Source organism: Thalassophryne amazonica, chromosome 14, assembly GCF_902500255.1.
Source record: "Thalassophryne amazonica chromosome 14, fThaAma1.1, whole genome shotgun sequence".
Classification (NCBI taxonomy): domain Eukaryota; kingdom Metazoa; phylum Chordata; class Actinopteri; order Batrachoidiformes; family Batrachoididae; genus Thalassophryne; species Thalassophryne amazonica.
The window spans coordinates 18,546,188-18,564,148 of record NC_047116.1 but is presented as its reverse complement, the minus strand read 5'-3'; the positions used below and the strand labels follow the sequence as shown (position 1 = coordinate 18,564,148).

General features: G+C 41.0%; 1 pseudogene; it reads left to right on the top strand.

Annotated features, from left to right (window-relative positions):
* The first annotated feature begins 7,212 nt into the window (after nt 1–7,212).
* Nucleotides 7,213–12,665, top strand: LOC117525170 (annotated as a pseudogene).
* The last annotated feature ends 5,296 nt before the right edge of the window (nt 12,666–17,961 follow it).

The following is a 17,961-nucleotide window of genomic DNA, read 5'->3' as shown; positions in this document are numbered from 1 at the left end:
CAAGCAGAGGGGAAAAAAATATGGAATCATCAATTCTGAGGAAAAAATTATGGGATCATGAAAAACAAAAGAACGCTCCAACACATCACTAGTATTGTTGTGCACCACCTCTGGCTTTTATAACAGCTTGCAGTCTCTGAGGCATGGACTTAATGAGTGACAAACAGTACTCTTCATCAATCTGGCTCAACTTTCTCTGATTGTTGTTGCCAGATCAGCTTTGCAGGTTGGAGCCTGTCATGGCATTTCTTCAACTTCCACCAAAGATTTTCAATTGGATTAAGATCCGGACTATTTGCAGGCCATGACATTGACCCTATGTGTCTTTTTGCAAGGAATGTTTTCACAGTTTTTGCTCTATGGCAAGATGCATTATCATCTTGAAAAATGATTTCATCATCCCCAAACATCCTTTCAATTGATGGGATAAGAAAAGTGTCCAAAATAACGAAACTTGTGCATTTATTGATGATGTAATGACAGCCATCTCCCCAGTGCCTTTACCTGACATGCAGCCCATATCATCAATGACTGTGGAAATTTACATGTTCTTCAGGCAGTCATCTTATAAATCTCATTGGAACGGCACCAAACAAAGTTCCAGCATCATCACCTTGCCCAATGCAGATTCGAGATTCATCACTGAATGACTTTCATCCAGTCATCCACAGTCCACGATTGCTTTTCCTTAGCCCATTGTAACCTTCATTTTTTTCTGTTTAGGTGTTAATGATGGCTTTCGTTTAGCTTTTCTGTAAATCCCATTTCCTTTAGGCAGATTCTTACAGTTTGGTCACAGATGTTGACTCCAGTTTCCTCCAATTTGTTCCTCATTTGTGTTGTGCATTTTCAATTTTTGAGACATATTGCTTTAAGTTTTCTGTCTTGACGCTTTGATGTCTTCCTTGGTCTACCAGTATGTTTGCCTTTAACAACGTTCCCATGTTGTTTGTATTTGGCCCAGAGTTTAGACACAGCTGACTGTGAACAACCAACATCTTTTGCAACATTGCGTGATGATTTACCCTCTTTTAAGAGTTTGATAATCCTCTCCTTTGTCAATTGACACTCTCGTGTTGGAGCCATGATTCATGTCAGTCCACTTGGTGCAACAGCTCTCCAAGGTGTGTTCACTCCTTTTTAGATGCAGACTAAGCAGACAATCTGATTTGATGCAGGTGTAGTTTTGGGGATGAAAATTTACAAGGTGATTACATAATTTATTCCTCAGAATTGAGTGAGTCCATATTTTTTTTCCCTCTGCTTGGTCTAAAAAAGTAACTGTTACTGACTGCCACTTTTTTTTCCTGATTTCTTATAGTGTTTCTTAAAGCCAGAAAGTTGCCATTTGAAATGACTTTAGTTTTGTGTCATGTCTGTGATCTGCTTTTTATTTCTACAAAATTAAACAACTGAATGAACATCCTCCAAGGCTGGTGATTCCATAATTATTGCCAGGGGTGTGTTGTGTGTGTATTATATATATATATACACTCAACAAAAATATAAACGCAACACTTTTGGTTTTGCTCCCATTTTGTATGAGATGAATCAAAGATCTAAAACTTTTTCCACATACACAATATCACCATTTCCCTCAAATATTGTTCACAAACCAGTCTAAATCTGTGATAGTGAGCACTTCTTTGCTGAGATAATCCATCCCACCTCACAGGTGTGCCATACCAAGATGCTGATTAGACACCATGATTAGTGCACAGGTGTGCCTTAGACTGCCCACAATAAAAGGCCACTCTGAAAGGTGCAGTTTTGTTTTATTGGGGGGGATACCAGTCAGTATCTGGTGTGACCACCATTTGCCTCATGCAGTGCAACACATCTCCTTCGCATAGAGTTGAAGAGAACACCTCTCCAACGTGCCAAACGCCAACGAAGGTGAGTATTTGCCCACTCAAGTCGGTTACAACAACGAACTGGAGTCAGGTCGAGACCCCGATGAGGACGACAAGCATGCAGATGAGCTTCCCTGAGACGGTTTCTGACAGTTTGTGGCACACTGTGGTGGGGGATTATCTCAGCAAAGGAGAAGTGTCACTATCACAGATTTAGACTGGTTTGTGAACAATATTTGAGGGAAATGGTGATATTGTGTATGTGGAAAAAGTTTTAGATCTTTGAGTTCATCTAAAACAAAATGGGAGCAAAACCAAAAGTGTTGGTTTATATTTTTGTGAGTATATAATATGTATACACACATATATATATATACACACTCAACAAAAATATAAACGCAATACTTTTGGTTTTGCTCCCATTTTGTATGAGATGAACTCAAAGATCTAAAACGTTTTCCACATACACAATATCACCATTTCCCTCAAATATGTTCACAAACCAGTCTAATCTGTGATAGTGAGCACTTCTCCTTTGCTGAGATAATCCACCTCACAGGTGTGCCATACCAAGATTGCTGATTAGACACCATGATTAGTGCACAGGTGTGCCTTAGACTGCCCACAGTAAAAGGCCACTCTGAAAGGGCAGTTTTATCACACAGCACAAGGCCACAGATGTCACCAAGATTTGAGGGAAGCGTGCAATTGGCATGAGCTGACAGCAGGAATGTCAACAGAGCTGTTTGCTCGTGTATTGAATGTTCATTTCTCTACCATAAGCCGTCTCCAAAGGCATTTCAGAGAATTTGGCAGTACATCCAACCAGCCTCACAACCGCAGACAACGTATAACCACACCAGCCGAGGACCTCCACATCCAGCATGTTCACCTCCAAGATCGTCTGAGACCAGGCACTCGGACAGCTGCTGAAACAATCGGTTTGCATAACCAAAGAATTTCTGCACAAACTGTCAGAAACCGTCTCAGAGGAAGCTCTCTGCATGCTCTGTCCTTCATCGGGGTCTCGACCTGACTCCAGTTCGTTGTCGTAATCGACTTGAAGGGGCAAATGCTCACATTCTCTGGCATTTGGCGTGTTGGAGAGGTGTTCTCTTCACGGATGAATCCGGTTCACACTGTCCAGGGCAGATGGCAGACAGCGTGTGTGGCGTCGTGTGGGTGAGCGGTTTTCTGATGTCCAGTGTTGTGGATCGAGTGGCCCATGGTGGCGGTGGGGGTTATGGTATGGGCAGGCGTCTGTTATGGACGAAGAACACAGGTGCATTTTATTGATAGCATTTTGAATGCACAGAGATACTGTGACGAGATCCTGAGGCCCACTGTTGTGCCATACATTCAAGAACATCACCTCATGTTGCAGCAGGATAATGCACGGCCCCATGTTGCAAGGATCTATACACAATTCTTGGAAGCTGAAAATGTCCCAGTTCTGCATGGCCGGCATACTCACCTGACATGTCACCCACTGAACATGTTTGGGATGCTCTGGGACCGGTGTATACGACAGCGTGTACCAGTTCCTGCCAATATCCAGCAACTTCGCACAGCCATTGAAAGGAGTGGACCAACATTCCACAGGGCCACAATTGACACCCTGATCAACTCTATTCGAAGGAGATGTGTTGCACTGGCATGAGGCAAATGGTGGTCACACCAGATACATGACTGGTATCCCCCCCAATAAAACAAAACTGCACCTTTCAGAGTGGCCTTTTATGTGGGACAGTTTAAGGCACACCTGTGCACTAATCATGGTGTCTAATCAGTATCTTGATATGGCACACCTGTGAAGTGGGATGGATTATCTCAGCAAAGGAGAAGTGCTCACTATCACAGATTTAGACTGGTTTGTGAACAATATTTGAGGGAAATGGTGATATTGTGTATGTGGAAAAAGTTTTAGATCTTTGAGTTAATCTCATACAAACGGAGCAAAACCAAAAGTGTTGCGTTATATTTTGTTGAGTGTATATATAGTAGTGTTCAGAATAATAATACTGCTATGTGACTAAAAGATTAATCCAGGTTTTGAGTATAGTTTCTTATTGTTACATGGGAAACAAGGTACCAGTAGATTCTCACAAATCCAACAAGACCAAGCATTCATGATATGCACACTTTTAAGGCTATGAAATTGGGCTATTAGTAAGAAAAAGTAGAAAAGGGGGGTGTTCACAATAATAGTAGTGTGGCATTCAGTCAGTGAGTTCATCAATTTTGTGGAACAAACAGGTGTGAATCAGGTGTCCCCTATTTAAGGATGAAGCCAGCACCTGTTGAACATGCTTTTCCTCTTTGAAAGCCTGAGGAAAATAGGACATTCAAGACATTGTTCAGAAAGAACAGCGTAGTTGATTGGAGAGGGGAAAACTTGTACGCAGGTGCAAAAAATTATAGGCTGTTCATCTACAATGATCTCCAATGCTTTGAAATGGACAAAAAAAAAACAAAAAAAACATGCATGGAAGAAAACGGAAAACAACCATCAAAATGGATAGAAGAATAACCAGAATGGCAAGGCTCACCCATTGATCAGCTCCAGGATGATCAAAGACAGTCTGGAGTTACCTGTAAGTGCTGTGACAGAAGACGCTTGTGTGAAGCTAATTTATTTGCAATAATCCCCTCCAAAGTCCCTCTGTTAAATAAGAGACGTGCAGAAGAGGTTATAATTTTCCAAAGAACACATCAACTGGCCTAAAGAGAAATGGAGGAATATTTTGTGGACTAATGAGAGTAAAATGTTCTTTTTGGGTCCAAGGGCCGCAGACAGTTTGTGAGACGACCCCCAAACTCTGAATTCAAGCCACAGTTCACAGTGAGACAGTGAAGCATGGTGGTGCAAGCATCATGATATGGGCATGTTTCTCCTACTATGGTGTTGGGACTATATATCGCATACCAGGTATCATGGATCAGTTTGGATATGTCGAAATACTTGGAGGTCATGTTGCTTTATGCTGAAGAGGACATGCCCTTGAAATGGGTGTTTCAACAAGACAAAGACCCCAAGCACACTAGTAAACGAGCAAAATCTTAGTTCCAAACCAACAAAATTAATGCCGCGCAGATGTGAAGAAATCATGAAAAACTGTGGTTATACAACTAAATACTAGTTTAGTGATTCACAGGATTGCTAAAAAAGCAGTTTGAACATAACAGTTTTGAGTTTGTAGCATCAACAGTATATGCTACTGTTATTGTGGACACCCCCTTTTTTACTTTTTTTTTTTTTTACTAATTGCTCAATTTCATAGCCTTAAGAGTGCATATCATGAATGCTTGTTCTTGTTGGATTTGTGAGAATCTGAATCTACTGGTACCTTGTTTTCCCATGTAACAATAAGAAATATACTCAGAACCTGGATTAAATTTTTTTAGTCACATAGCACTACTATTATTGTGAACACTACACACCATTAATCCATTGCTATTTTATACCATGTTGTGGTAGATGAACATCAGTGAGGTAGCCTGATTATTACAGGAAACTTGATCGATGATCTGTCAGAACGCTAATCATCCCTCCCTTTGGATATAGAATTCTTTATACCCCGTTCTGTCCCTAATACACTAAGTCCTACTGAATGTGACCATGTACTGTATGACCATGAACTCGCAAGTCATTTAAAACAATATAGATGACTAGTCATCCTGGTAGCAGCAAAAACTGCCATGATAAGGGCACCATCAAGACTTATAAGATTACATCACCTAATAAAGGACCAGTTAAAATTAGTTAAGGTACCATGAAGTCGTGAAACTAGATACGTTGTGTCAGACACCATTAAGACGATGGTAATGTGTATGATGCAACTCCAATGGAAATGATGTCACCTGATTGGGTATAAAAGTAGCACGACAAATGCCCAGAACCCTGACTGACAGGAATAAAGAGGATTCGTCAAACTTCCACAGTTGTTTTTAAATGGTTGAACCTGTTGTGGGAGCATTTATAACATCATGACTAAGCGTGACCAAGATCACCATCAGGACCTGTTGGTATTTAAGGGTCTTAGTCTGAATCCATTCTATATGGTTTAGAAGCAGTTCTGCTTTTCCTATCAAAAACTGAAACTCAGTTTCTGAGGATGAGCCAGTTATTCTGCAAAGAAATCTCATTTAAACCCTTTGTATCCACACTGGTGTCCCTCGATAGAGAATCCACACTATCTTCTGTTATGAAGAGTTCTAGCCATAGTTGAGAAGGCATTCTTCAACTTAACAGTCTGAAGCAAGATACAAGAGATCACAAAAGACAATCCCTTGGACAAACATCCTTAAGCCAAAAATGCTACATTGTAAACAAATAGCAAAGCAAATCTGTGCCAATTTCTTGTTACACTGATGCTGCATCTGGAATAAAACTTGGGCCAAATCCACATGCAGATCGATATGATACACTTTATTGTCTTTTCCGGGAAATTTGTCATTGGACTCCAAGGGCTGCACAAATACAGTAAACTGCCATGGCATAATTACATAGCTCAGCCATATTGTGCATACCCCTGTTGCACAACAGTCTTGCATAGATGGCTCATGCATATTGCACATATCCCTAATACCATATCCAAATTGCACATACTCCTATGCACAGCAGTCTCACACACGATTCATGCATAATGCACATATCCCTAATACACATACCCATATTGCACAGCTGTCTCCCACATATGGTTAAAAAGAAAATGCTGACAATATAGTGAATGACAATAACACTGAATAGCAATGCATCTTGGGTCTGCTGTGGCGACCCCAGTGCAAACAAGGGAGAAGCCAAAGGGACTTGTATAATATTAAGTATAGATACAAGCACAAATTCATTGTTTGATTCCCCCACACCACAAACTATAGATTTCAAATTATCTGCATTGAAACTGCACAGAAATTCATGTTGGGTATTACTAATTGGATTATACCAGTGGGCTTGATTTTGATACTGTCAATGAATGCAAACACTGGTAGACCAAAATGTGGGGTTGGCAGACGTGTTTGTGTGGTCAGTGATACTACGGGAAGTCCACACACTTGTAGAAAGTTTGTATTTTTTTTAAAGGGTATTAATTGCAACCATTATATTTCACAGTATTTGATCGTTATATTTACCTCTATCTGCAGGGTTTGTTCATTGAATTGTATGGACCCATCATCTATTGTAAATTAGGGTTTGTGGTATTCAGAGTCACTCAGAATCCACTGTGGCGAGCCTGAGTAAAAGGAGAGCAACCAAACAAGAGCCATACATTACAAGCACAGGAGTGTCAAAAATGCTAAACGGAAATATGGTTTTGGTTTGTAGACCTTTTATCCTGCCTGATGTTTTAATATTCAGCAGGTGGTTGATTCCAAATGTCATGTTGGTAGTTACTTGCAAGTTACCAGTTGATTTGCTGGTAAATGTCCAGCTCCCCGCACTCTATCATTCTGTCCCACTGTACACTCTGACACTGTCTGGGGCATTAGGGTGTTAGTGGATTACAGAAGGTGTTGACTCAGGTGTGTGCGCGACTGTGAACGAGGGCGAACCTGTGCTCAATTGCTGGGACCTAGTTCGGACACCAGTCTGAATTCTCTTATTTCTACCTCTGGCTGTATGCTTTGCCATCTTTTGTTTGCTTTCTCACCTTTCCTCCCTACCTAGTACCTTTTTGTTCTCTTGATTATGTGTTCCCTTTGAGTCTTTGAGCCTTCAACATGGATATTGGTGGTCTGACCACGGTCGTAGCCAATTCTGCATACATCAATGCTCGTGGTAGCATTGATGGTACTAATGCAGCAGCTGTGCGGGATAAGAAGTACCACAGTCGGCTCAAACTACCCCACATCACTGTGTGTGAGGGCCTCAGGGAATCCTTTGGATTTGTCGTTTGACTCGGTCTGTGTGGAGCAACCGATTGGCAACGCCTCTCAGGGAGTTCTTGGATGCAAATCAGGAGTATCATGGTGCTGCCGTTTGTGGAAAGACATAGAATCCTACGACATGGCAGAGGACTCTGACAGAGCTACCAAGGCCCGAAGATGGTCCAGCGTTATCTGGATCCCTCTGCCAAGCACTACTGCCTCTTCCTGTCTGAGGATGTTATAACGAAGGTGAAGGAAAACCAGGAGGGTGTCGGGGATGACCTGTTTGCTCCAGTGTTGGCATCAGTGTTAGACTTCCTGCGTGAGGCTCCATACATGTTTTTCCTGGAGAGCATGTATTTGAAGAGGTTCCTGCAGTGGAAGTGGCTCGAGATGCAGCCCATGGATGCAGACTGGTTCCTAGACTTCCGTGTGTTGGGGAAAGGTGGGTTTGGCGAGGTCTCCGCCTGTCAGATGAAAGCCACCGGAAAACTATATGCATGTAAGAAACTTAACAAGAAGAGGCTGAAGAAGAGGAAAGGTTATGAGGTGAGTGATAAACTATTCCAAAGGTTGTCACTACCTGGATTTTGTCCAAATAATATGTCTGACAAAGTTATTTGCAAGGTCAATGTCGAACCAGTTGTACCTGAGCAAACCAGTGCGGTATGACGAGGCATTGTCAGGCTTTTGAGCTGCTGCTTGAGAGGAACATTTGAGATGCATGCAGTGATTTGATTTAGATTTATTATGGTTATGCTTTAGCGAAATGTCAAGCACTGAGCAGCAGGCTGTGACGGTGCTAATCATCTTTGTCTCTGCCTCTCTTTTTGGCTTTAGTCTGCAGTGTTACCCTGAGACGGGGGATATAGAGTGATTACTGGCTGCATTAGTGGAAAGCTCTGCTCGATGGAACTCTTTGGCACAGTTACCTCTTGCCTTTGAATTGTTTGAGGGTTACGTTTTGAAATGTACTTTTGTCCCATCATTAGCTTCCACATAGAGAGCAGCAGCTGATGAAATGTTGATGGATTTTTCACTTGCTACCTTGTGTTCCCACTCTTGGCAGGCTGATTAAACAAGTGGTTAATCAGTTGTTGTCAATTAAATGTACTTTGAAACCATCTCCCTTTAGTGTCCATTTAAATGCAAATGGGTGCCTTAAAACAGTGGAGATGGGTGTTTTGAAACGTTGGATAACTTACCAATGTTGGATAACAGGAAACCATAACTTGAACAGAGACAATACAGATAGTAGCTGTTAAATAAATGTTCATTTGAGCAAAGAAATAAGTTCCATATTGGCCCTGAGACCCATTAGTGTCTATACTGGTGGACTGTGTAGCATGGAGCAGATGAGTCTATGACTCTCCTTGAACAGGCTTTCAGTTTGCTCCTCCAGCCAAGGCTGGTACCGATTAACAGCTGGGTGGACTGGGACAGTGCAGATGAAATATTTATCCAAGGACACAGACATAGTGAATGGGAATCGAACCCCGGTCTACATATTAATAACCAAGCTTCATCCTTTGACCTACCTGTTTGTCGCCACAGCAGATCCAATATAGATCTGCATGTTGACTTAGCACAGGTTTTATGCAAGACACCCTTCTTGGTGCACCTCCACATTACATGGTGAATGGGCACAGGTGGTCTTGAACTGAGAACCTTCTGCTATGGAAACAAATGCACAAACTGCTTGGTCTACACTTCAGAGAACAAAACTCTTGTATTCTGTATTGGCCATCTGCCTCCCTGACTGCATTGGTCATTAAAACCCCATATTGGTCAGTTACTATTTCTGGCAAATGGTAATAGTATAAGACCATGTTTCTGCTTTGTTTGTCACAATATAGACTAAACAATTCAATCAGGATTTGCAAACATTAATAAAGCAATTGTTGTTCCAAGAAGACTTTCATTTATAGTTTTGGAATTTCAGCATTGTTTCATTTCTGACTTCATCCTATAGGGGGCAATGGTGGAGAAGCGGATTCTTGAGAAGGTTCACAGTCGCTTCATTGTGTCCCTGGCTTACGCCTTTCAGTCAAAGGAGGAACTCTGTCTGGTCATGACCATCATGAATGGAGGAGACCTCAAGTAACGTCACAAACATTATTAATAACTTTCATTTGGCAACCAGCACATAGATTTTCTTTTATTTTTTCGCCATCTCCAGCACCAACATTACTCACAGATGACGTGACTTTATGTCTTGTGCACATTGGTTGCTATGAACAACTGAAACTCTGTGACTGTGAAGCCAACACATTCACATAGTTATACATATGTGAATGCTTGTTTTGTGTATCTCACTAATACATATTCAGCACCAATTGCTTGACATATGCGCCAGACTGCAAATGCCTTAAATTCTTTTTAACCTTATTTTTGTCATCAAAGTGTATCTAAATATCTATGCAGCAACTGTTCCAACATCTAACCCGAATGTGTAAAATTGCACATGTGAGATTCTAACATGACATCACTGTCTTTTCTTGAAGGTACCACATTTACCTGGTGGATGAGAATAACCCGGGGTTTGAGGAGCCCAGAGCCTGCTTTTACATTGCTCAGATTATCCAAGGCCTAGAGCACCTGCACCAAAAACGAATCATCTACAGAGACCTCAAACCTGAAAATGTGCTCCTTGATAATGATGGTAATCATTTGTAGGCAAATTCAGGAAAGGTTTGTGAAAACAATTATGAAAATGGAGATGCATTGTTTTGTCCTCAAACAGGGAATGTGCGTATATCTGACCTTGGTCTTGCTGTGGAGCTGAAAGAGGGAAAGACGATGACCAAAGGTTATGCTGGAACACCAGGTTTGCTCATTTCTTTCTGTGTAATCAGTAGTAAGCAATATGTATCCTGTCGGGCAACCACCCAAGCAGACAACTGATCCATCCCCACCTCTCGAAATAACCTATCTGCCATAGTCAGGTGAAATATTGGTGTCCCCCTGGCCTTCTCTAGCCACTGTGGTCCTCAACACTGAGGCACTGGATCATGCACAGTGCCATATGGCAAAATGTCTTGTTTTACATAGCTGATGTTCCTCAACACTGTCAATGATCTCTCTAAGTAACCCATTCATTTTTGCAGTCCAAAGCCATTTCCAGGTGGATTCTCCCAACAGAGACCTCATAGTAGGGGACATTACTACTCACCTTAGGTCACCTGCTTGATGTCCCAAGTTCTCACAACCATACATTAAGATAGGAATACCAGGACCACAGAAACGGCAACACACACCTACCTGCCAACTTTGTGGATTTTGGGTTAGATTCTGGGTAAAGAGCAGATTAAGGAACTTCTACAAGGGCTTCTTTTAATGCTACAAAACGTTATGTGAGCAGAGAACTGGTGCTATAAGCACAGCCTTCTGTCTTTGACATATTGCTTCCAGGTTACATGCCTCCAGAGATGCTGAAAGGTGAAAAGTACGACCTGTTACGGTCGCCTACTTCACTCGGGCGTGACGCTCTACGAGTTCATGGCAGCTAAGAACCCTTTCAGAAACAGAGGCGAGACGGTTGCTACGTTTCTGTCCAGTCGCATCAGTTTTATATATATAGAGATGGGCTCAGTGGTTGTTCGCCTCTTGCCCAGGTCGAACGTGAGGAGATGAAAGAGCGAATTCTGACGGTGATCGTGAGCTATCCGGAGACGTTCAGTGAGAATGCTAAGTCTCTGTGTGAGGGCCTGCTAGCTAAAGATGTGAACCAGAGAATGGGTTTTAAAAATGGAAACTGTGATAAAATCAGAGCTCACCCGTTCTTCAACAGCATCAATGGAGGAAGCTGAATGCAGGTACGACACGCCATTTGATTGTTCCACTTACCCAGCTAAGGAGCACGTGACTTGTATAAGTTTGTGTATTTCACCTCTGCAGGTATCACACCTCCTCCCTTTGTTCCTGACCCCAAAGTAGTGTACGCTAAGAATTTGGATGATGTCGGTGCTTTCTCCACAGTGAGGGGTGTGGGCTTAGACGAACCTGACAGGGTCTTTTTTGATGAGTTTTCATCAGGCAACATCCCCATCCCATGGCAGGAGGAGATGATTGAAATGGGCATTTATGGGGAGCTCAACGTGTGGGGTCCTGATGGCGGTGTCCCTAATGACCTTGCGTAGGGAATCCATACTAGAAAACCAAAGTCATCAACCCTGCTGCATATCGTAGAGTCACTGAAGGAACATGGAAGATAAAAGAAGCACAGAGTGCAGACGTTCAGGAGAACACACAGTGCAGAAAATACTTTTTGTGTAAGACGCTTCTTTCATTGGAGGCGAGAACTCGTGAAGGTGGATTTCCACCTGAACAGGACCTTTTGCATCGAGGTGAAAATATCTTGACATCTTTTTACCTTCACTTTCTTCTCTCTAAGTCAATCTGTTGACTCTTCTTATTTCTTCTGCTCTTCTGTTTCATGTCGTACTATAATTTGAGTGTTTCTTTGTCTGTTTGTTCCCCTTCCCGTCTCAGGTTCCATGGCCAATTTCTACCAAACGTGGATAAAAGTTGACCCTACAGTGGCATATAAATGGTTTGTTTTTGCAAAGGTGAAGATTTACATTTTCACTCTGATATCCACCGAACTTGACATACATGTCGGTGGGTTCTGTAATTGCTCAGGATAGATCAGATTTTCCAAAGGTTAATTACTGGCATCAAGACCATTGACATCAAGACCAAAATTTCACTTTTTCAGTCCAATTTGCACAAATCATAGCAGACAGATGGAGATGGGCTCTGTAATATGCCCAGCAAGAGCAAATTTTGCTAAAAGTCAATCATTATAGTCAAGGTCATATGGATCAAAGGCTAAAATTTTGATTTTCACGCCAGTGTTCACCAAACTTGGCACTCCATAGAAGTAGGCTCCAATTCAATTCAGTTCAGTTTATTTACTGGTATATAGCGCCAAATCACAACAAAATCACCCTATTGCCATTCACAAGGGTAAGGTTTAACCACAAGGTCAAATTTGCCAAAAGTCAGTCATTGGGGTCAAAGGTCAAAATTTCATTCCAATTTGCATCAAACATGGCACAGATATAGAGGTGGGTTCTGTAAAATGATCCCCAAGGGAAATTTTTGCCAAAGGTCAATCATTGTGGTCAGAGGTCAAAATGTGTTTCTAACTACAATTTGCAGCAGGCCTGACACACATATGGACCTACATTCCAGAATTGGCCAGGCAACATCAAATTTGCCAAAAGATAATCATTGGAGTCAAGGTTATGTCTGCTTATTGGCCTCCTCTTCCCAGGTACCTTTGCTAATTTCTATCAAACTTGGCACCCCAGTGAACGTTGACCCTGAAATTACCTTTAACCTCATAAGACCCGAGCTTGAAAACGAAAACAATGATGCCATTCTATATGGATGCTGGATCTCAGGAGGGTAAAGAATTCAGTTTGGCAAAGCTCAAGATACTGATTTTCCAACCTGATTTAGACCAAATGTTCTACACACGTAGGTGGGTTCCAGAACTGCTCTGTCAAGGCCAGCCAGAGGTCAATGATTTGGGTGAAGGTCAAGGTCATTGTTACCTATGCTGTCTTCATGTCCTTTGGGTACTAGTTACTGAGTTATTCTAATGCTTAGACATTTAAAATATAATCACCTTTTTTTTTTTGAAGCAGGTATTTAGTTAAGTTGTAACTTTGGTGCTGTATGAAGGCCACTTTGTTACCTCAGCCAGTCCGGTGGGTGGGGGGGGGGGGGGGGGGTGTCGAGGGGGGTGTTTGTGATCACCCTTTTTTTGTGTGTATGTGGACAAAATGTTTCAAAAAGTAATGGACAGATTTTGTAAGAGGCTGGTGGTTAGCTGTTCTTCAGTGGGGAACTATCTCTTTCTTTACCATTCAGTGATGAGCCATTATTGAAGAAAGTTAAATCTAGTTTTACAGGAAGCTACTCCTTTTTTTTCCACCAGTATCCTAGAGTCTATGTTTTAGCCTAGATGAACGTGAGTTATTTGTACCCAAACAGCCACTAAAGGGGCGGTAGAGATCCTGTGGTACTGTCTATGTACTGTCTACAAAATGTACACATCTAGTTCAGGATCCAAGTCTAATATAATCAAGCATGCATTCTGACATAGATAACAGATAATGTTCATGAATTTACTGTATTTTAACAGGTACAGTGACAAAGATGCATTAATGTTTTTAATCATAAATTCAAATATTGCTTGGCCTTGTCAGAGGTCTGTGCTCTCTCTCATCTTATACTTATGGAATGCTTAAGTGCTCTAGAAATAAATAAGGTATCATAAAATAATCATATAAATAAATATTGTGGAGTATGGCTATTGTGTTATGGGGAAAAAACTAAATGTAATAGATCTACATGCTGTTAATCCTACCCAGTTCTTACGGTAACACTGTCCCTTACAAAGTACTGTCAAACTATTTCGCACTTTTAAATTTATTCAAAGTCACAGTGGAAAAACAGGCCTGGATTCTGAAGAATTTCACTCTCGCAGGAGGTCCATCCGTTCAGAACCATGAAACAATGGACTAAAACAGTTTTTATAAAGCGCAACATGGGCGTGACAAAGGCAAACCTTATTTTGCAAAAACTTCCCTTATTGGTCCCCGTGGGCATTCAAGCAAGGTCTCGCCCCCTGCCCATAACCCGCTCAATAACGGGACATATGATTTATATTGTAACTTGAATCTCTTTGTTCTAAGTGGTAAAACCGGTTCATCCCAGGTCGACATGCACATTCAAACAAATAACAGACTAAAAGTATATCTAAGAATAAAATGATTTAAGTAAAGTATTTACTTAATACCAAAACAAATAGCAAAGAAAACAAAATAATAGATAAGCACACTAATATATCTAACAATATCCAAATGTTACTTCATCCTTATCATCTTTATAACAATTAATTTTAGGCATTTTTGTTTCACAAAGCATATTGCTGCTCTACACCCGGCCGAGTTTGGCACAGAGTTCTTTTCCATGGCACCTCGGCCAGGGGTTCAGTGTACTGCTTGCCGTTGCTCGGCTAAGTTGGTTGTTTAAACGTGTACCAGTTGTGAACATCTTTCTAATTTTTGGGGACTCATCCAAACTCCTGGGTGCCACTGTTTTGACTCATGCTCGGTGCAAATTGGGGTCACATTTTCACTCGGAGCATAGAAGACGTTAACCAGAGATGTCAAGAGGTGAGGACATGTTTGTCTGGAGTTATGCTGTGTTGTGTTTGAGCTGCCAGAGGTCATCCCAAGCTAAGCCCAGGCCAGACTGATGCATGGAGAGTCTGAGTTCTGGGAAAAAGAGAGAGACTTTTTCTTGCTTTTGACATCCTAAGAGGACTCTGTGCTAAACCCAGCCAGGGAAGACTACTTGGGGAAATTGCCTGGGGTGCAGAGAGTTGTTACGAGAGTTATGGCATGAAATGATACCAAACATGGCTTGTGTAAGAGCTTAATCTGTTACTAGCTAATGGCATTGCTAGCTGTAGCTGCTAGCTACCACAGGCCTGGATTCTGCTCTTGTCTCTGTTAGATAATATCTGTGCTAACTCCTTTATGTTAGTGATCAAGTTTTTGCTTGGGCTATTTGATTGGACGTTTCTGGAATCTGGTTTCACATTTAAGCATAAGAGTTAAGTTTTACTTCCATCACTTATGTTTAAGTTTTAGATACAGGGAGGGCTCCCCCTATCTATGAGAGCCAACATTAGAAATGTGAGACGAAACTACACCCACTGTAAATGTCCACATTGTATAAAAAGTGCTGTATGACCCATTTTCTGGGCCTTTCACAAGATGGACACTGTCTGTGAGGGTCCCAGTCTGGTTTTCATTGTGACCTTTAATAAATTCAAAATGAGGAATACAATGGTTTGGTTCTTGGTAAGGGGCAGTAAATTACATAAAGAGCCGGGAGAAATTCCATCTCTATGGATCTTTCTCTCAATAACTGGAAATACGTAATCGTTGTGGAAACGGGGTTCCTGTCAAGTGTCAACACATCAGAAAAACATACCCAGTGTGAGAAAATGGAGCGAGTGTACATGGTGCCATTTGTTTAACCACTATTGTCGCTAACCTCTTCCTTGCTGTCGTTACGGAACTATTTGTTTACTTATTGCCGGAAAAAGGTTTCCACAATGATTTTGTATTTCCGGTCAAATACACGGAAGTTGGGTGAAAGCTCTATTAAAGATGGAAGTTTGTAATATCGATGTGCTGACAGGAGCATAACATCTACAGTGAAAGTTTAATAGCGGGTGTTATGTTTTTTTACTCGGGTGACAGCTGAAAATAAGCTTTCTGAATCTTTGAACCACATAGACCAACTACTTCACAAACAAATTCACTGTTTCAAAATGGCTGAAGGGTTTGTAAGTGCTACATTACGAACCCTAATGCAACATCTACACCATCAGCGGTGTGCCTTCAAGGGCCAAAACTGCAACCGGTCACCTCAGCATGTGGTTTCACGATTGGGCAGCATTGTCTCATTTGAGGTTTAAGTTATTATTAAGTGCTGATAATGAAAATATCAGTAAAAAGCACTTTGTCTGTGTGGAATAAATAACGACAAGAACTGCCATCTTCAATTGTTAAAAGTCCGGTTGTTGAAATTCCAGGTGCTTATAATATTCACGATATGCAAAGGTTTTGTTTTGGGTTGTGTATGTCTGTCCCATAGACTGTGGGTGTGTACATGTTTATTTGGAAGGGGGGGTAACATGAGGAGTTTTGATCCAATTTGGACCAAACTTGGTGGAATGATCAAGGGTCAGCCAAGGACAAACTGATTTGATCTTGAGCAAACCCATTTAGAGTCAAGTCCCAGGCTCAGCTCGAAATTTTGGTCTAATACTTATAAACGGGATATTTTATGACTTGTGTGAGGAATTCGTTAAAGACACACCTATGGTTACTGTCAAACATTAATATGAAGACATTTAACACCTTTGTATGGGTCACCTGACATTTGAGCTTTGGGTGATCTTGAAAGGGCAGACTCGAGTTCACAAATTATTAACTCAAATAGTTTGGAGCCGATATGGATCAAAAATGGTGGTAGGGTTGTGTGTTAGTCAAGGATAAAACGGTTGAGTTTGGGACAGAATTGATCAAATGTCAAAGCCACACAGTACCATAAATTATGGTATCAATGCATCACAAGGATTTAATTTGCATAGCTTGATGGCAAATATAAGGAATTAGTCTCATGCTCTGAATGGCCCTTTTGTTAATATGATTATTTCATCCTTATCCTTCATCCTTATTAGAGCACTTTAGCTTTCCATTACATTTAATGTTAACCCCTTAAGCCCTAGAGCCTATTTCACCAAAATCACATACCCATACATTATGATTTATTTCTCAGCTTGTACAAGGTCAAAAATGCAAAAGTTTGGATCAGCTCAAAGACAGGTCCTAGGGGATGTTGTGGATGCAAAAAATTGAAAGTAAATAATACTTGGTAGGAGTAAAAGGTTTTTTTTTTCCCAAAAAATGAATTCCAATTTATGTCTTTATTTGCTTGGCGTTTCAGCTGTGGTTAGTTGATATGTGATTGAAGTGGATACTTTTATAGAGGAGACTTCGCTTGACATTTTGATGTATAATAAGTGTATGTTGGTGTCAGTATTGGTTAGTTATGAGTGTTCAAATGTTCCAAAACAGGGCAAGTCCCCAAATTTGGGGACTCTAGAGTTTAAGAGGTTTTAAGCACATGTAGTTTGATTTAAATGGACTTTTCCCCCCTTTATTTCTTTATAAGTAATCACTGCTGTTGGATCACAGAAACTTGTGAGAAACCAGAGCTGCTACATTTTGTCAGAATGTGTTCACACGTTTCTTTCATGGTTAATAATTGATTCCTTGTACAAAAAGCCAAGACCAAAGCACTTTTGATAAAGGTGTAAGTTCAATTTTATGAGACCAATGTGAATATAACAGAAATGTTTACAGCAAAGCAAGTTGAACAATTCAAAACTATTAGATGTATGAAATAAAATAAGCAGTTGAGATAGAAGTTGGAGTTATTTGTAGTTAGTCCCCAGAAATCCATCTTTTTTTTTTTTTGTACTTGCTTTGTACTCCAGTTTTACTCCACGGGGGCTGGATCAGTCATAGGGCGTGAGGCGGGGCACACCCTGGACAGGATGCCAGTCTATCGGAATGTCACATTAAAAAGATCAAAACAGGATTTTATCCATCTATATCAGTTTCATAAAAATGGAATATCCCAGTTT